Here is a 21,860-nt window from a genome sequence, read left to right as displayed (position 1 = left end):
GTGATAATGTAATTTAGAAGTACATTTTTCATATTGGAACAAACTTTATAATATCAAAGAAGACAATGAAGGTGGAATTTGATGTGTAGTAAACTGTGCTTCACTGAACACAAGGTATAATGACTGAGTGTAATTTGTTATTATTGTTCTGGCAACTATAAAATTTCAGTTTCTATAACAGGAAGATGAATGATAGAGGCTCTCACTTATAGGTCATGGTTAAGAAATAAAATCAGGTTGGGGCCAGGCAGTGGCACACCCATGACAGTGCACATCAAGTTCAAGCCTCTGATCCCCATCTGCAAGGGGAAAGCTTCATGAGTGGTGAAGCAGTGCTACAATTCTCTCTCTCTCTCTCTCTCTCTCTCTCTCTCTCTATCTCTATCTCTCTCTCCTTTCTTCTCTATACAACTATACATTCTCCCCTCTCTGATTCTATTTCTTTTTATTTTTTTTAATTTTCCCTTTATTGGAGGATTAATGGTTTACATTTGTCAGTAAATACAATAGTTTGTACATGCATAACATTTCTCAGTTTTCAACACAATAATACAACCCCCACTTGGTTCTCTCTCATCTTTTTCCAGGACCTGTACTCTCCCCCTGACCCACCCCAGTCTTTTACTTTGGTGCAATACACCAACTCCAGTCCAGGTTCTGCTTAGTGTTTTGTCTTCTGACCCTGTTTTTTAACTTCTGCCTGTGAGTGAGATCATCCCATATTCATCCTTCTGTTTCTGATTTATTTCACTTAACATAATTTCTTCAAGCTCTATCCAAGATGGGCTGAAAACAGTGAAATCACTATTTTTAAAAGTTGAGTAATATATATCACAACTTGCTCAGCCATTCTTCTGTTGTTGGACACCTGGGTTGCTTCCAGGTTTTAGCTATTACAAATTGCACTGCTATGAACATGGGTATACACAATTCTTTTCTATTTCTATTAAATAATAAAATACATAAAATAAAATAATATAAGATAATGTAAAATACAGGAGGAAATACTAATAAAATGTGGTCTATGTTAGCAGATCCAAAGATCCAAAAATAGAAAGCAGAAGGAAATTTAAAGATATTTGAAGGTTTAGTACATTGATGGAGAGAGATGGCAACATCACTGAGAGTGAAGTATGCTGGCCCTACCTAGCAGAAATGTAAACATCCACTCATGTGACATCAGGTCTAGTAAACCAACGTTTCCTCAACAAAGTGGCTTTTCAAAAGATATTTGGCATCTGTTTCTGTTGACTTGCATAATAAAGTATGCTACCTGCAAGTTATTGGCCATCTTTTAGAATTTGTTAACTGTAGCTTTTCTAGGTCTAAATTGGGCCCAAAATAGCAAAACAATTGAATGCAGGAAATAAAAGTTGTATTTCATCCATTTGTACTCATTTAATTTCTTCTGATTAAATAATATATATATATATATAGTATATATATATATATATATGGTAGATAGTACCACACACACACATGCAGAAGCACACATACACATATAGATATAAATAGATATGCATCTGTATACAAAGAGACACACACATAGCAATTGCATTTGACAAAATAAATAAATACATTTATATAATAGTAAGATTCACTCCTACAGGATAAGTATTTCTTTGACTTTGTGTTATATTATCTATAAATGCTCTTCCATTTGTGGTTTAAATGATTAAGTCTCCTTTCCTGCATAATTTAAAAACTGTGAAGAAAGGTAGACAAGGAATATTGTCAGATTTGGTTTGAAGATTTACTTAGCTGTCAGTTTCAGTACTTTTCTGTACCAGGTGTGTCAGATCACATTACATTGAAATCTTACGTGGGTACATTTCTTTGCTGAAAAGCCCCTTTCTCTGAATTGCATCATTTCTGCTGCTGGAATATGGTACATGGTTTTTGCTTTTGACATTAGTACTTTACTCTGATGGCTGCTGTGTCTAACCGATGACATTTATATTATCATAGATGTCTGGTCTGTGAAAAAAGTAAGATGGATTTGTATAACCGTTCAAAAATATAATTTTGCTAGAAACTGAATTTGATTATTCAGGATTTCATGACTATGAAATGTTGTTCCCAGATGCTTATTACTCTGTGTTAATGTGTGGCATTCGCTTCTGAGTGTGTATACACGGTAATCTGTTTGGCTTCTTTCATGTATGGTATGATTTTATGCTATTCCACTGCAGAATACTGTGCCCCAGTATGGTTCCGTAGCCCCCATGTCCACTTGGTCGATTCCAAATTATATTCCTCCATGAGGATAATTTCTGGAACCATCCGTTCCACCCCGGTTCCATGGCTGCCAGTTCTTAGCAACATCGCCCCGCCAGTTATTCGTCGGGATGTGGCATCATCTAAGTTCATTTCCCACGTCTACGCTCGACCGGACCTGCCAATATATGCGGATATCTTCACCCACCCTGTCCAACGCTTGACGTCTCGTCACCCAATCTGGTCCCCTACACCTACACTGAACTTCTCTGTTCCAGACTCTTGGAAACAGAGTTGGCAGTCAGCTGAGGTAAAGAACAAACACCTCATCACAGACCCCTGCGAGCGTCAACCCGGCTTTGACCTAGCACGTTATGATTGGGCCCTCCTCAATCGCTATTGAACAGGCCATGGCCGGTGCGCCGCTATGTTCCATCGCTGGGGAGCCAGAGACGACCCGAACTGCCCCTGCGGCTCCAGACAGACTATGACCCACATAGTCAACGACTGCCACCTCTCCAGATTCAAAGGAGGTCTCGAAACTTTACATCAGGCTCAACCTGACGCTGTTGACTGGCTACGGAAGAAGGGCAAACGCTAGAAGAAGAAGCCATTAACAAAATAATTTGCATTTCTTGATAGAACTTTTAATTTTAATTTTTTAATCACTTTCTTTTTATATTTATTTATTCCCTTTTTGTTGCCCTTGTTTTTTATTGTTGTAGTTATTATTGTTATTATTGATGTCATTGTTCTTGGATAGGACAGAAAGAAATAGAGAGAGGAGAGGAAGACAGAGAGGGTGAGAGAAAGAGAGACACCTGCAGACATGCTTCACGGCCTGTGAAGCGACTCCCCTGCAGATGGGGAGCCAGGGGCTCGAACTGGGATCCTTATGCCAGTCCTTGCGCTTTGCGCCATGTGTGCTTAACTCACTACCGCCTGACTCCCTTTTTGAAATTTTTTATGTAATTTATTTATTAGGGGATTAAAATATGTTATCTTTATTTATTTATTGGAGAAAGACAGCCAGAAATTGAAGGGTTGATAGAAAGAGATAGAAAGAAAGAGAGACACCTGAAATACTGCTTCACCACTTGCAAAGCTTTCTTCCTACAGATGGGGCCTGGGGGCTCAAACCTGAGTCCCTGTGCATTGCAGCATGTGTCCTAAACCAGGTACTCCACCACTGGGCCCCTTGATAGACCTTTTGTATAGTCAATGCATATCACTAATATTTCTCCAATATTTCTAAACTCAGTGCTTGACACAGCTTTATGATTTTTAGACTATTTATTTAAAGTATTCCTGTGCATCTATTGCTTTCTTCATCATCCAATTTTATTTTTATCTCACAGTAGAATTACAGCTATTTCCTTTCTCTGATTTAATTTATTTCTCCTCTTTTTAAATTTCTTTATTGGGGCATTAATGTTTTACATTCGACAGTAAATACAATAGTTTATACATGCATAACATTTCTCAGTTTTCCACATAACAATACAACCACCATTAGGTCCTCTGTCATCCTTTTTGGACCTGTATTCTCCCCACCACCCTCCCCAGAGTCTTTTACTTTGGTGCAATTCACCAACTCCAGTTCAGGTTCTACTTGTGTTTTCTCTTCTGATCCTGTTTTTCGACTTCTGCCTGTGAGTGAGATCATCCCATATTCATCTTGGATGGAGCTTGAAGAAATCATGTTAAGTGAAATAAGTCAGAAACAGAAGAATGAATATGGGATGTTCTCTTATTTTTTTTTATCATCCACTCAATGTCAGTCTATATGATTTCTATTTTAACTCTTTTTAACATTATCCACTGTATGCTTTGTTGTAAAATCAATATTATTCTTTTTAATTATCTATTAGAATGTGAGCATTTTTCTTGGTATGCATTTAGTTTTAGGTAGACATTACTAATGTATCTACAAACATAGCAGTATTTAAAACTACTGTTTGTGTACATTACTTGCATATATATATGACTGTTCAAAACATCAAGGTCTGTATGCATAGTGAAAATAATGACCTCTTCAAAGCACAATGCATAAATATATATATATGTATATATATATATAATTTCTCTGTTCATTTTTAGTGAGTATATTCAAATCTTTAAGAGTATTTATTCTCAGCTGTACACTGAATGAGGCTGAAATTTTTTCCCAATTCCTTTTCGAATCTTCTACTTCCTTTCTAAATGCAACAGTTATCTTAAGAATCCTCTATATATTTAAAAAAAGTAAAGAGATCTAACAGGGTGGTACTTGGGAGTGAGAAGTGTATATGAAAGCCTTCCTGTATACCATCTGAAAGTCACTAGATGATTTTGAAAGGAAGTAGCAGCTAAGCAAATGAAGCATTAAATTGTCAGAGGATGCCCATCACTGAAAGAACACTCTGACCATATGGATGAATTGACTGTGTTAATTTGGATACTTTACGATGGGAAATATATCAACCCATCACCTTCCAAGGTGAATGGTATTTGTTGGAAAGATATCAGTATGACACTATCATACGTATCACCTTGGTAGAAATCTGATGTCAGTGTATAAGTAGAACATGACAGGGAGTAAAAGAAATAATATTCAGTGAGATATATGTTATCTCATTTTCTAATATATGTATGTTCAAACAGTTGTGCTAAATTTATAATGAATTCAATAACCCTTTAGCTAAAACAGGGAAGTCTCTGGACCAAATATCAGTTCAGGTCAACAACCTGATAGACTTAATCTTATCTTAACTTTCATATTTTAGATATTATTTTGTGTTTGTGCATTAATTTCTTTCCCTCTTTCTGGTTTTAGCCTCCAGGGTTATAGCTAGGGCTCAGTTACAACACTGTAAATCCACTGCTCCTAGTGGCCATATTTTTTTTTCCATTTTGGGGGAGGGAAAGATAGAAAAAGGGAGAAAAAAGTCACCTGCAGGCCTGCTACCCCCTGCAGGTGGGGAGCCAGGGTCTCAACCCACATCCTTGTGCTGGGCCTTATGCTTCCTATTATGTGCACTTAACCTGGTAGGCCGCCACCCAGTCCACCACATTTCAGTTATTCTTTCCTCAGGAAAGAAAATACAGTCATGTCTTTTCTCTGTGGCTATTCACTCTGTGTATTGTCTCCTCATAGAACAGCTAGCTTGTTTGCCAACTTTGAATTTTCTTTCATTAGCTAGTGTTTTTCTCAGTGACCTACTGACACGTTTAGCTCATAGGCTATGGACTTTTTCTTATTATTTTGTGTAAAACAGTTGGAATACTGATGGACACTTAGTAGTCAGTTTAGACATGAATTAAAACATGTTTAAAGATGGGCTGTAGTTTCCTGAGAATTATTCAACAAATTAAGACTACAAGTGCTAAAGGAGCTAGATTTCTTTATATCATAGAATGGTAGATAGAATCTATAAGTATTTTAAGGAGGAGACTGAGGAGAGAAAGCTTACATCTTGAAGGAAAAAAAAGATGAATATTTTCTCTACTAACGCTGAACGGAAGTGGTGAGGAAGAATGAGAAAAAAAACTAAATCATGAAGTTTATGTTTAAAAACAATTGAAGTACATTCAGTGTTTTATCTGAAACAAGGAAATATTCACTGGATAAACTGTCTTAAATCTGAGGGCATACACACATCTTGCTGTAGGCCCTAATGTTTGAAGTATGAGTCTGTTATATATGATTTCTTTCTTTTATTATGCACTCAGTTAACGGCCTCTGAATCACTCAGTGGATGATAAGAACCCAAAACATAAATGGAAACTTTGAAATATCAATATAGTTAATTGTATTTGTAGTATCATTTTATATGACAAAAGTCTTATTATTTCATTTTCATTCTTCAGATACACGAGAAAAGACCTTTCAAAATGATCAAAGTGATAATATCTGTCCATTAGCACTTTTCAGAAAAAGAAAAGGAAAATAGTGTCCGATAAGGATCCATGATATATAGGATTTAATTATATTAGCAAATGGATGTGCTTTGTAATTTTAAATCCATAATTAACAGTGAATGGGACTTTATTTTCCCTATCCATTTAATCCTAGTAACTAGACATGTAAGCAAAGCATATCTCTTATGTTCAGAGAATAGAAGTCAATGCACCATGATAATATACTTATTCCTTAATATATATATGAATCAAATACAAAACTTGGATTAGAAATGTCATTTCCTGTGTTAAAATATTTGATATAATTTAGAAAATTCCAGAAGAGTCAGAGATGGTTACAAGTTTAACAAACTCAATTTTCACTAAGAACTGTTGTTTTTTTCACCAGACTGGGCTTGTTAATGTGATGTGACACAATGTTTACAGGATTTGCATCACCTCTTTTGCACCTTATACTCTTTATTTCCAATTCCAGTATCAATTTATTGTGGAAATGTGGATATACAGGACTTCTTTCTCACAAGAATATATACCCACATTTCCCTAAAATAGGCAGATATTAGCACATAGATACCATTCATTTTAATGAGCGTTGGTAAAAAGAGTTGGGCCATGTAAGAGTTGCTGTTACTCAGGGGGATTTTATTGCTTATTCTGTTTTATTTTGTAGCCATTGGGTAAGTTCAACATTGTGGTAGCTTTGTTTGGAACAGTGTGCTTAAAAGTGTATATTAAAGAGTTGAGGTAATGGGGGTCAGGTTGTAGCGCAGCGGGGTAAGTGCACATGGTTCAAAGCAAAAAGACTTAAGGCATAAGGATCCTAGTTTGAGCCCCAGACTCCCCACCTGCAGGGGAGTTGCTTCACAGGAGGTGAAGCAGATCTGCAGCTGTCATATCTGTCTCTCCCCTTCTCTGTCTTCCCTTCCTCTCTCCATTTCTCCCTGTCCTATCCACCAACAATGACATCAATAACAACAACAATAATAATAACTACAACAATGATAAAACAGCAAGGGCAGCAAAAGGGACAAAAAGAGCCTCCAGGATCAGTGGATTCATGGTGCAGGCACTGAGCCCCAGCAATAACCCTGGAGGCAAAAAAAAAAAAAAAGAGTTGAGGTAACTTGATAAAACCTAATGACACTGCAGAAGGAAGACATATTGAGTCTTGGGACAAATTTTTTGATAAAGCAACTTAAATCCCTTCAATGTGATAACCTCATTATCATATGACTATCACATTTTCCAAATGTAAAATAGGTAAATTAACATTTGCTCTCAACTTTTTAGTTTGGAAAGCATTTAACATCATAGATTAAAATACCTATACATATAGAAGATTCCAAGTGTCCGGTTTAATGCATCTTTTACAGTACGTATTAAATAAGTTATTAAATAAGTACTGTGTATAACTTGAGTTCTCAAGTTTAAAGATGCATGCATCAATTTTTAACTACTGATATTTTAATGACATTTTGGCATGATAGTTTATATCATGAAATGTATTTATTACACATGAGATGGAGAAATATCTTTTTATTTTATTTTTATCTTTCTGCTAGTAAAATAGTGACTTATAAGACAATTATCACACAAGTAGATAGAAGAACTTTATGATCAGCTTAATCTTGAGTTTTAGATACTAACAGAGTTGGGGGAAAATGAGGAGAGCAACAGAAGGGTAGAGAAAGGATCTAAGAAGAGAAGTTGTTTGCCAAGTGCATGTAATGAACACCACACTGACTGTGTCAGTAACTTAACATCTGTGAGAAGGAGATTATAGGAACTACTTTACAAAGACTGTGAAATTCCAAGTTTCTTAAGACATGATTATTTTTTCCCCGTCTTCCTTGCAATTGGGTTTGTATCATCTAAATTTTAGGTAGGAAAATGATCCACCAATATTTTCCTCTAAGTATTTGATAGTTTCTGGTCTAATATCCAGGTCTTTGATCCATTTGGAGTTGACTTTTGTTTCTGGTGAGACAAAGTGGTTCAGTTTCATTCTTCTACATGTTTTAACCCAGTTTTCCCAGCACCATTTATTGAATAGACCCTCATTCCTCCATTTAATGTTTTGGGCCCCTTTATCAAAAATTAGATATCCATACTGTGGGAGTTCCAATTTTCTTAAGACATGATTTTTTTTATTTGTCACCAGGGCTGTAGCTAAGGTTCAGTGTGACCATTTTTATTGTAGTTTTTTCTTTCTTTCTTTCTTTCTTTCTTTCTTTCTTTCTTTCTTTCTTTCTTTTCTTTCTTCTTTTCTTCCTTCCTTTCTTTCTTTCTTTCTTTCTCTCTTTCTTCCTTCCTTTCTTTTCCTTTCCTCCTTCCTTTCCTTCCTTCCTTATTTCCTTCCTTCCTCCCTCCCTTTCTTGCCCTTCCTTCTTCCCTTTCTTTCATTCCCCCCCTTCTTCCTTCTTTTTTCTTTCTCTTTTGGATAGGAACAAAGAAAAATCGAGAGGAATTAAAGAGATCAATAGATATAGAGAGACACCAGCAGCTCTAACTACTTGAGTGCTCTTAATGTGTCCTCCTCTGCAGGTGAGCATCAGGAGTTTAAGCCAGGGTCCTTAGTAATGTAGATACTTTTTTCAGGTACACCATCACCATCCACTAGGACATTAATTTTATATTGAATTTAATCCTACTGAAATCACTTTCATCACAATATGACATAGATATTTAATAAATAGTGGAGCATCATCTTGATTTATCTTATTTAAATTGTCTTAGAGACACTAAACTCACGTGACATAGATAATAAAATTTCAATTCCTAGAAGTCTAATGCACAAGTCTTTAATAAATTCATGTAAGTATAAACTTCTGTGGAATTTACCATTGTAGTATAGTGAGTTAAAATACAATTAAGAATTTAATATTCAGTTGAAGGCAGGCTTTCATTAGTATTTTTGCTATTATATTGATATCTCAGAGGAAAAGATAAACTAGGACACTTTGTGGGTGATACATGAAATCTTATTTTTGTAATACTATAGCTAATATAATTTCTTGTATTTACAAATAACTTTAAATTTACATTTAGAGTATCACTTCTTGGCAAATATTTAAGTTGCTAGCTTTTTCAAGTTACAGTATGTCTTTAAAGATTAAAGTATAATTTCTTAGCTTTGGAATGATAGGATTTGAGGAATTAAAAAAATATCTAGTGGCATTTTATTATAGATGTTTATGGTTGTTTTTTTTAGTAGTAAAATAAATTTAATCCTCCTCTATTTAGTGTAAATCAAAGAAAAGCTAAAATCAAATGGAAACTATACTTTGCTGTAAAAGGTATCATTATGCATCTACTATTCTGGAAATATATTCATACTAACATTGTCAATGTTTTTTGCTTTCTGTTAATATTTTCTTTTAAAAATACTTCATTTATTTTATTTTATTGAAAAGAGACAGAGAGAAGTCAAGATATAAAGGAAGAAAGACACTTACAGCACTGCTTCACTTCTTGTGAAGCTTTCCTTCTACAGATGGGGACTGACTGGGGGGCTTGAACCTGGCTCCTTGTGCATAGAAATATGTGCACTTGATATCATGAGTCACCACCTGGCCCCCTGTTCAATAGTTTCACAAATGCATTATACTTTGTATTTCCTATACACATTAAGAACTCATTTTATTGAATGATCTCATAAAGATTTCATTGAATGATGTTTTGTTAATACATAAGCTAATTTTCATGCATTTAATGATGAAATTAAAAATGCATCTGCCTTATATGTAATACAAGCTTAAACATATTATAAAACTCAAATAATATAAAAATTATAAGTATAAAAGTATTATACACATGGCAACCACTGGGGTGGAGAACCTAGCCAGATGCCAGGACCATGAGATCCGACATGTCTGAGAACTGAGAGAGAATAACTTTAGTCTTCATAAAATTGATTTGAAGAGATAGGGAGGGATGATACATCCAAGACATCCTGAGGTGAGGTGGAATATTCTCAAATAAGTGACCCTGATCAGAACTCTGGTAGAGTATTTTTTATTATTTTTATTAGTTTATTGATATTTTATTATTTATCAATTTTAAACTATTTATTTATAGGATAGAGACAGTCAGAAATTGAGAGGGAAGGGGAAAGTAGATAAGGAGGGTGACAGACACCCGTGTCACCAGTTCAATACTCACAAAGTTTTCCCCCTGCAAGTGCAGACCAAGGGCTTGAACTTGGCTCCTTGTGCATTGTAATATGTGCACTCAGCTAGCTGCACCATCACCTGGTCCCTGCAGAATATTTACTGGTGAACTTGTGCATCACATCAAAGAGGAGAGAGAAAGGTCAAAGTTTTTTTTTTTTTTTAATGTGAAACATTAATCAGGAGCAAATGTGCAGATACATATAACAGACAGTTATGTATCAATATCAGAAGACCAGAGCACACTTTTATTGAAGGAGAAACATCAAAATGCAAGTAGGAGTGTTTAAAACTTAACTACAGTAGTCATTGCCTAAATCCTTATATCAAGTACACTTCTTTGATGACCTAGGAAATACTGGGTTTACCCTCCAATCATTCTATGTACAATCTCCAGACATTTAGGCCAGAATTCATGGATAACTGCATGTTGCCATTATCCTGAAGCCTGTGGGCTAACTAAAAGTTAACTCCACTATTCCAGACCTTTGGAAGTGGAGTTGTAACCAAGTACCAAAGGACAGCCTAAAGACTTTCTTACTGAGTAGGCCTCTTGTTTTTTTTTTTTTTTTTTTTTTTTAAACTAGAGCACTGTTCAGCTTAGGTTTACCTTGATGTGGAAGATTGAACCTGGGACTGTGGAGCCTCAGGCATTAGCCTATTTACATAACCTATTTGCTATCTACACCACGCCCAGGCCTCCTGGAATTTTTAGACAAAGGAATGTACCTGGTAACAAGCCCATAAGCAGACATGTTCTTTCTTATAAGCATGGAGACACAGGTAAAAGGCAGTAAGATTTCTCACAACAAATAACAAGAATTCTGGGATCAGGAAACATAATGGAAGGATATTTCTGTAATGGTTTATATAAATAGCATAACAACATCAAATACTTCTGTGATTATTATATACATGAACTAATCTGTGTATTGTATATAATAATTCATTAAGAGCCTGAGATTTGTATATCTCTGTCATGTGTTATATTTAAAAATTTGAAAATAGGGAGTCGGGCAGTAGCACAGGGGGTTAAGTGCACATGGCATGTGACACAAAGCACAAAGACCAGCATAAGGATCCTGGTTGGAGCCCCTGCTCTCCACCTGCAGGGGAGTCTCTTCACAGGCAGTGAAACAGGTCTGCAGGTGTCTATCTTTCTCTCCCCCTCTGTCTTCCCCTCCTCTCTCCATTTATCTCTGTCCTATCCAACAACGTCAGTAACAACAATAATAACTACAAAAATGAAACAGCAAGGGCAACAAAAGGGAATCAATCAATCAATAAAAATGTTGAAAATAATATTTTCTATAAAAATGAATATTCAATACAGGGACATAGAAATAGAATGATGAGTGGGATTTAATAATCTAAGTACATTTTTTTTGTTATTTTAAATGCCATCTATGTCTTACCAAATGTGTACGTTTTCATGTTACTTTCATAATTTCTACCTACATATACCAAGTGGTCTGTTCATTACCATAGCTTTACCTCCATTCCCAACATTAGTTTTCTATAATGTTTGCAGTGACTTGTGGTATCTCTTCCTCTTCACCTTTCTCCTTCTCCTCCCCTCTTTTTCTCTTCTCTTTTCATTCTTTTATGGAGATGAAAGAGAGAGAAAGAGAAAGTCTGTGCAAAAGGCCACAATGCCAAGGCTGCTTTAAATGTGTTATGGCCAGGTTTGAACCTAGGTCAAGCATATGGCAAGTCAATATAGTCTTCAAGTGAACTCTTTGACCAGCCTAATCTGTGACATTTCAACAGTTCTTCTATCACTGTCTGTGCTTTTTTGATCATTAGGTTATGCATATTCGTCAAAACATCATTGGAATTACCTCATTATAATTTAGTGTATCACACTAACAAAAACATCACTTTAGGCTAATTTTTGCAGTGATTATTGATGGATTCGTTAACAATACTTCTGTGTTCTCCAGTGAGTCTCCCCACTTATTTGAAAACAGAATTTTCTATTCCTTTGGAACCTTCCTTTTGTCGAATTTCTCTCCATTCTCATCCAGTGATTACAACTTCATCAATATTATGACACCTTTATCCATTGTTTTCAGGAAGTGTAAATGAAATAAAATAAATAGTTCTCTTTGACATTGAGCTGTATCTGTAACTATTATTTTTAAAATATTTTTTAAAAATTATCTTTATTTACTGGAGAGAGACGGACAGAAATGAAGAGGGGAAATAGAGAGGGAGAGAGACACCTATAGCCCTGCTTCGCCACTTGTGAAGCGTTCCCCTGCAGGTGGGGGCCAGGGCCTCAAACCTGGGTCCTTGGGCACTGAAACACGTGCACTCAACCAGGTGCACCACCACCCAGCCCCAACTATTATTTTAAAGACTTCAAATAAATGATCTAATTATCAGGCAATAGGGTATACTATTTTGAAGATAAACTGTAAATTACAATTCCATTTAGTAACTATGTCATTTTAGGTCAGTTATTCACTTTATCTCTCAAAGCTAAGTCTATCCTCCTTTCCTACTTTTCCTTCAACAATCTGTTGTTTGTTTGTTTGTTTTTTCCCACTAAGGTATCGCTGGGGCTCAGTGCCTGCATGGGAAATCCACCATTCCTAGAGGCCAGTTTTCCTCTTTTAATTTTGGAAGCTGTCCACCTAAGTAGGAAGCAAGGGCTCAAATATGGGTCCTCATACATAGTAATGCCTGTGCTTAACTGGGTCCACCGTGACCCAACCAGCGTCATGTGCTTTTATCACGGATTTTGATTGAATGCCAATATGGGACTTCTTGAGATAATGCAATGATGTTGACAAGGAGATAGCGACATTGAGGAAAACAAAACTGAGCTTCAGTTTATTACTTTATCACTTTTATCAGCTATTATCACTTTTATCACTTTTCCATTTATCATCTTAGACTGACAAAAATAAAAACCATATGTGCATACTAATGTAGGAACATCAAGCTCATTTGTTGGGATCACTTTTGAAGAAAGTACACTACTTAATTCTGGTTTCTTGTTCAATAATGGGAGAGCCTGTCTTTATTTTATTTTAATGTTAGACATAATGTGCCAATGCTATAACAAGGCTTATGGGTGGCACAACACACGCAACCACAGGAGAACCCAATAATCACGCCTATGAACTACAAAAGGAATGGGAAAGCCAGTATTACACATGTGAGGTGATAGATTTAACTACCTGACCCTGTGTATGGTCGAATGATACCTACTCTTCTCTCTCATAATACTAATCAATCTTTAAGTATAACCAACTTCATTGCAATTAGTATGAAGCAGTTCTAGCTCTTTGCATTATCTTCTCTTACAAAATTTATGTCACCATCCATAATACTTGTTAAGTCCTGTGCTTCTTATGTATATAATAAAGAAATATTAGAGGGAAAATTTGTGCAGTTTTATTTACTCGATATTTCATAGACAACACCATGGTAATTAAAAAAGGATAGAGCTGTATAAAAATAAGTCAAAATGCCTCTTATAATTTAGTTTTCATTGCAGGAAATAGCAGCCGGTCACCGATACTCAATGAGTACAGTGTATATTAACAACTGCTGTGTGCTGTGAAGAGTGTAATTTCAGACAAGGACATAAAGAGCAATGGGCCAGGATGTTGATCTATTTATATAGAGAGATTGGGGAATGATTCCTGACTAAATTGATATGTGAGCAGAGATGTGCTCTAAATAAGGAAATGAGTCACATTCCAAATTAAGGGGCACTTTTTGCAAAAAGGAATAGCAACAGCAAGGACACAGATGTGGGGGTGCTTGCGAAGTGTTCAAAACTCATCAGTCAGTGTGGCTGGAGGGAAATAAGGGAAGATGCAGGACTAGTGAAAGAGAGAGAAGTATCCCAAGGGAAAATCTGCTAAAGCCTTTAAAGGTCAAGGCAATGAAACTGGGTTCTCATTGTGAAAATCTTCTAAGCAGGAACTCATTAGAGGCATTGAGGCAAAGAATCAGTGTTCTATGTCTTTATTTTTGAAAGAGTTCTTCAATTTTCTGAATGAAGAATGCAATATATGAAGGTAATTATGGAAACAGAGACTTAATAGGTTAGTATAATAGTTTAGACAAGAATTGAATATATTATAAAACCACATGTTACCAGTTATAAATATGTGGATATAAATGAACATTTAGTAACACAGGTTTGATGGAACAAATGTGGAAATAAAATAAATAAGACTATCAATAAGTGTAATGTCATGTGATGTGTTGAAATGAGAAAAACAAAGGCAGAGATGATGATTTGGGGAGAAGACCAAGAGTTACATTTTATTCTTGTTTTATTTATTTTATTTTTATTTAAGAAAGGAGACATTAACAAAACTATAGGATAGGAGTGGTACAACTCCACACAATTCCCACCACCCAGTCTCCATGTCCCATCCCCTCTCCTGATAGCTTTACCATTCTCTATCCCTCTGGGAGTATGGACCCAGGTTCCAGATGCCAGCATGATACTGACCAGACTTCCCTGGACTGAGGATCGGGAACCCACCAATGTGTCTTGGAGCTCCACTTCCCCAGAGCCCCACCCTACTAGGGAAAGAGAGAGGCAGACTGGGAGTATGGATTGACCAGTCAATGCTCATGTTCAGCGGGGAAGCAGTTAGAGAAGCCAGACCTCCCACCTTCTGCAATCCTTATTTTATTTTACTAGAGGGATTCATGGTGTACAGTAAATACAGTTGTTTGTACACATGTAAATTTTCTCAGTTTTCTGCAAAACACTCTCAACTCCCAGCCTAGGTCCTTCTTTACCATCATGTACCAGGACCTGAACCCTGAACACTCTTCCCTACAACCCCCCTCTCATCCCACACATACACACATACACACACACACACACACACACACACACACACACACACACACAGTCTTTAACTTTGGTGCAATGCAACATACCCACTCCAAGTTCTGCTTTGTGTTTCCCCTTCTGTTTTTATTTCTCAATTTCTGTCCATGAGTAAAATCATCTCACAGTCATCCTTCACTTTTTGGCTAGTCTCACTTAACATGATTCCTTCAAGGTCCATCAAAGATGAGATGAAGAAGATGAATACCTCATTCTTGTTAGTTGATATCTATGCAACTTTTTCAGCCACTCATCTGGTTTAGGACACTTGGGTTGCTTCCACTTTTGGTTATTTCTATTTGTGATGCTATGAACATGTCTTTTTGGATGGTATGTTTGGTTACTTAAAATATATCCCCAGGAGAGGAATTGCCAGGTCATAGAGTAGGTCTACTTATAGCCTTCTGAGAGTTCTCCAGACTGTTCTCTATAGGGCTTAGATCAAGGGGGGAAAAACTGTTAAATGGAGAAAGGAGAGTCTCTTCAACAAATGTTGTTGAGGTAACTCAGTTGGAACGTGCAGAAGAATGAAACTGAACTAGTACATTTCACCAGACACAAAAGTAAATTCCAAATGGACCAAAGACTTGGATGTTAGACCAGAAAGTATCAAATACTGAGAGAAAAATAATGGAAGAACTCTTTTCTTTTAAACATTATTTAATTTGATAGGACAGAGAGAAATTAAGAGGAAAGGGGGGGTAGAGAGGGATAGATACCTGCAGTACTGCTCCACCACTTATGAAACTTTCCCCTGCAGGTGGGGAGTGGGGGCTTGAACCCAGGTCCTTATGCACTATATTGTGTACACTTATCCAGGTGCACCACCACCTGGTCCCTTTGCAGAAACCTTCTAAGTTTTATAGGTATTTTCAATGACACAATTTGAGCTGCAAAAATATAAAAACAAAAATACGCCAATGGAACTACATCAAATTATAAGCTTCTACACAGCAGAAGAAACCACTACCCAAACAAGAGACCCCTTACAGAAGCAGAGAGACTCTTTACATGCCATACATCAGACAGAGATCTAATAACCAAAATATATAAAAAGCTCACCAAACTCAACAATGACAAAACAAATGACCCCATCTAAAAGTATGGAGAGGATATGAACAGAATATTCACTAAAGAAGAGGTCCAAATGGCCAACAGACATATAAAAAATGCTCAAAGGCACTGATTGATAGAGAAATGCAAATAATGATGACAATGAGATACCATTTCACCCCTGTGAAAATGTTATACACTAGAAAGGACAGTAACAACGAATGCTGGAAAGGTTGAAGGGTAAGGTACTGCTGATGGGAATGTAAAGTGTTAAATCCAATATGAAATGCCAATTTATATAAATAATCCAAGTGAACATATCTAGTATTTAGTAAGTTATTGATATTTTATTTAGGTGAAGCATTTAGGCTGAAAATCAAATGTGAAATTACAACTGCATAGATGGTGTTAAAGTCACACCATTGAACCTAGGATGTAAATTCAGGGAGAAAGAGCCTGAAGACTCAGTCTTAGGGTAATTTAAAATTCATTATTTGCTTCAAATAGTGGTGTTATACAGGTGTGCACAGACCTCTTCTTTGTTCTATCACTTATTGAGGGGTTAACGGTTTATATTATAGTTATTGACATATGGATTAAATGTATCATCTCACTGTGATCAGTGTCTGTAAAGTGTTCTTGGCCTCTTGTATGTATTTTGAATAGTGGTTGGGTGTAGGGAAGGGTGTGCAGATACCAATCAAGAATGAGCAAGAAAGAGTATGGAAGTAACAATAACACATTATTATTTTCTCCAGTAAAGAGAAAAAATACAACAGCTTGGTGAAATAGTGGGATCTGACAAAGATTCTTGATAATTTTAGTAACCCTCCTCTGAGTTTTCTTTTCAACAATTTGTCAGATTTGACCTTTAGCCTGTCTTTGTTTTGTCCAGTTATGTCATAGCAGTTATTGACAGCTGCTTAACCTACACACTTGATTAATTTCTTTACCTCCTCCCCTTTCCTTTTTTGTGTTAGTTCTTGACCTGATTTTGAAAAAAATGTTAAGAGAGTTGATATCTCCTCTTAGTAATTTCCCACCAACTGACCCCACTAGTCTACCCTTTGATTACATATCCCCACCTGTTTTTATGATATTTAGAGCTGAACATGGTTTGTCTCTCTTCACTTTTGCAAGGTCTCTAATCTAACATTGAAGTTTGTTTTTGTTATCTATTACAAAGTCATAAGTACTCCAGGCTGATTTTTTTTTTTTCAGATAAAAGGAGAGACAGAAGGAAAGACACCTCAGTACTGAAGCACCAAGTAGAGTGGTGGCTGGGTTTGCATATGGGTTGCATGAATAGCAAAGAAATCACTCTCTGATGTGAACTATCTTTAGGATAAATATCTTACAGCATTTATTTAATTTAACTTAATATTTAAAATTTTGACACCAGAGTTATTCTTGGAGCTAGGTACCAAATCCACTGTTCCTAGTATCTTTTTTTTTTTTTTTTTTTCCCTGCATGGTTATCACTGGGTCTCAGTGCAGGCAATAGTAATCCACTGCTCCTGGCAGTCATTTATTTTCCATATATTATTGACATCTTTAAATCTATTTTACCACTGCTCAAGTATGTCTCCTGACTTGTGGGGCTGGGGGGCTCAAACTCTGGTCCTTGTTCTTAGTACTATGTGCACTTAGGGTGTGATACTGCCATATTCGCATTTAAAGCCACTTTTTTCTTTTCTATTTTTTTATTTGATAGGACAGAGAGAAGTTGAAAAGGGAGAGGGAGATAGAGAGGAAAAGGGAAAGAGGAACACCTCTAGATCTGCTTCACCACTGACAGAGCCCCCCCCCCCCAACTGCCAGTGGGGAGTAGGTGCCCGAACTCAGGTCATAGCACAAGGTAACATGTGTACTCAGCCAAGCGTGCCACTACCAGGACCCTACCCTATGAAATTTTTAAATAAAGTCTTCCCTAGCATTTTATTAAACATCCCAATATTATTTCTTTAATGATCAAGCAAAATAGCTCAAGATGACATAGTTAAAAAATAAACTACTGTAAGTCAGGATTTGCTTAGTGATGAACTGTCTGGAAACTAAATAAAGCATTTGCAAAAATAAGACAAAAAAGGGATTGATTTGTGCCCTGTGGTGTTATTAGAGCAAGCAAATGATTGAGAACTGTTGGAATGTGAAATCATTGTTGACCTGAAACAGACTCTGCTCTGAGGACGGCGATGAAATATTATTTGGATCTCATTCCAAAACAAGATTACTTTAGGTGAGTTGATGCAGGAGATACAAACTTTGCTTTTTTTTCATCATAGCTTTCATCAAATAAAACACAGACATTCTTATATGTGGAAACAATATGGGCTCAAGAAACGCTTCTGCTCATTATCACAGAGGGTATTGTATTGGGGGGTAGTGTATTTCTGGTAATGAGTTAGTCGTACTGATGAATGGAAGACTGATTGTTTTAAATGTTCGATAGAGGGGAGACTGTAAGATCCCATGCATGGGGCAGATAGGCATTGGAATTGGAGAGGAGCCAGTCAGTTTCTCCCATTTTTATAAGAAAAAAGACAGAAAAATATATGTCAGAGGGGTTCATAGAGTGGGTGTTGGGAGAATGCATGAATATTTTAGTTGAGAACACTTCCGATTTTCTAGAAAATAAAAACAAAAGCTGTCTACTCAAAAGGAAAATACATTTATTTATTTATTTATTTATTTATTTATCATTGTTGTGACTGTTATTGTTGTTATAGCTATTGTTATTCTTGTTGGACAGGACAGAAAGAAGTCGAGAGAGAGGAGGGGAAAACGGGGGAGCGAAAGATAGACATCTGTAGACCTGGTTCACCACTTGTCAAGCCACTCCCCTGCAGGTGGGGAGCCAGGATCCTTAAGTGAGTTCTACGCTACTGTCCAGCCCCCTAGAAGTTGTAGATTTCTATTTCTCTCTCATCTAGGAAGACCTTTATTTAGGGGATTTTACTGGGCCCCAGGTATGCTAATTGTCCACGACAGGGATATGCTTATGAACTTCAAGCAAGAAGAGTTACTGTCATTATATGGTTTTTCTCCATGCAGATTTGGCTTTTCATATATAGAAACAGATTTGGAGGGATGTTAGATCAGAATGAATATTAAGCTTTCTCCAGTGAAGTCTGAAAGGGTGACAATGGAACCATGAAATAGTGTTCAGTAATGTCATGCACTTATCTTCAATGAGTATATTATGCCTTCATATTTAGCAAATAATTTGACAGCCATTATTTTAGAAATGAAAAATAAGATGATGAGGAGATGGCTTAGCAGTGGAGTACATACCTTGCATGTGCGAGTGACTGAGTTTGATATCTAGCCACTATAAAAACAAGGAGTCAAAAAAAAAAAAAAAAAGACGAACAGAATGGCATAACTAACACAGTGGTGTACTGTTCATTGGTTCTTCTCTCTCCATCATAAAAAAGAAAAGAAGTTTTATAGCAAGCATTCCTAAAATAAGAAGCTAATGACAATGCAGAATGAAAAGAATAAAGTATTAATAATAGAAGCACAACCAAATTAGGAAAATCATGATTGTCTATTATATTCATAACATTTGATTGTTATGTCAACACCCATGTCCAGTGGGAAAGCATTTAGAGCAGCCAGACCTCCCACCTTCTGCACCCCATAAAATCCTTTGTTCCCATACTCCCAGAGGGATGAACAATAGGAAAGGTATCAAGGGAATGAATTGGATATGGAGTTCTGGTGGTGGGAATTGTGTGGAATTGGACCCCTCTTATCCTATGGTCTCATCAATATTTACATTTTATAAATAAAATTTAAAAAAAAAAATCTTTGGTCCGTATTCCTAGAGGGATAAAGATTAGGGACACGTCCAATGGAGGGGATGAGGTGTGGAACTCTGGTGGTGGGAATTGTACCCCTCTTATCCCACAATCTTGTAGATAATTATTAAATCACTAATAAAATTAAAATTAAAAAAAAACTTGTTAATGTAAGCTTAACAATCTAATACCCAGCTCCTCAAAGGGTTTCATTATAATACAATCCTTGTACAACTTCCTATTCCATGCCATACTATGTCAGCCTGGGTACTTCCAAGTAACAGATTGTGCACTGTGGTGTTGATTAATTATTCATCATGACAAAAGATTCCCTGCCAAAAGGCTAGACCTTCTCTTTGATCTTCTCACCTTTGCTGAGTTTAAGCCAGCAATTTTCATTCTCTTATCTGAAGGGTTCTTGTCTTCTTTTTTCTTCAAAAAAAGACATGCAGACTCACTTGTTTATGTCAACTGGGGAAGGAGAATTATTCAAGGGTTTTAAGGGTTGTAAGGAATTACTCCAACTCTGAAGTTTTTGCAGAGACATGTTAGACATTTTTCTATGAGATTTCACAGCTAGAACTCTGTGTGACTTCTGTCCAAGAAAATGCCTGGTCATGTTGACTTTGACCACAAAGCCAAGGTCTACTCATTTGTAAATTTCTCTGATCATAGGGGAAGAAAGAAAGCTTAGAAAGATATGAGTGTGAGTATATATCTATAAATAACTAAATTATAACTGTGCAGTATTACATGTGGATGTTACGTGTGTGCACACACGTGCAATCACAAAGCCCAATACCAAAGTTCCAGCACTATTACATCACAGAGATCCCTTTAACTATACATGTATCTGAAACCATATGCTTAAATTTTCATAATATGGTGAAGCATATTTTTTATATTTAATTAATTTATTTATTCCCTTTTGTTGCCCTTGTTGTTTTATTGTTGTAGTTATTGTTGTTGTTGTTGTTGGATAGGACAGAAAGAAATGGAGAGAGGGAGGGGAAGACAGAGAGGAGGAGAGAAAGACACCTGCAGACCTGCTTTACCGCCTGTGAAGCGACTTCCCTGTAGGTGGGGAGCCGGGGTTCGAACCGGGATCCTTATGCCGGTTATGCTTGTGCTTTGCGCCACCTGCGCTTAGCCCGCTGCACTACAGTCCGACTCCCAATTCCTCATGTTTTTAAGAAAAGCTAGGAACTTTCAAAAGACTACAGAGAAATAAGAAGTGTGTTAAAATCTGGAAAAGCATATGGTTATAGTATTCTGGGCTATAGTATGGTTTATTATATATTCATATTTAATTTTTATTTTATACATTTAAATGCTGATTTTAGAACATCAAGATAGACATAAATCTTTAAAAATGATTTATGGATTTTTTCATTAGAAAAATGCAAAAGAACCCATTATTTCAGCCATAGAGTGCAGGACTTGCAAGCTTGATTTTGAGGTATGACACAGTATACACCAGTGACTGATGCTCTAATTCTCTCTCAGAACATATATTATTTTTATTGTAATAGGGAATGGGTGGTTACACACATGGCAGAGTGACATGTTGTTACATGTGAGACAATACGTGGGGCAATTCATGGATTGTGTAGTACATCAAGTGTCTCTCCTCTCTGCATCCCCCCACCTTCTATTTTTTTTTTTACTCTATAAGAAAAATAAATAGAAACTGGTCACTGGAATTATAAACTAGTCACACAGGCAATGAGCTCCAGTGGTATCTCTATTGGGGAAAATATTAGTATTTTTGCTTAAGTATTGCTATGAATTGAATGTTTATGTATTTCCATTACTCCTGTGTGGAAACTTTAATTCCCTGAGGGGTGA

At 36.3% G+C, this 21,860-nt stretch overlaps 1 protein-coding gene and 1 non-coding gene across 5 annotated transcripts in view; one reads left to right on the top strand and one right to left on the bottom strand.

The window, feature by feature from the left end:
- Positions 1-21,860, top strand: part of CDH12 (cadherin 12) — a 1,156,262-nt gene that overhangs the window by 372,910 nt on the left and 761,492 nt on the right. The gene's annotated exons all lie outside the window — the stretch shown is intronic.
- LOC132538889 (small nucleolar RNA U13) lies at positions 13,329-13,430 on the bottom strand. Its single transcript, XR_009550194.1, has one exon. It is a non-coding gene; the product is annotated as a small nucleolar RNA U13 (small nucleolar RNA).

This window comes from Erinaceus europaeus, chromosome 5 (assembly GCF_950295315.1).
Source record: "Erinaceus europaeus chromosome 5, mEriEur2.1, whole genome shotgun sequence".
NCBI lineage: Eukaryota > Metazoa > Chordata > Mammalia > Eulipotyphla > Erinaceidae > Erinaceus > Erinaceus europaeus.
This window is presented reverse-complemented; position numbering and strand designations above follow the sequence as displayed.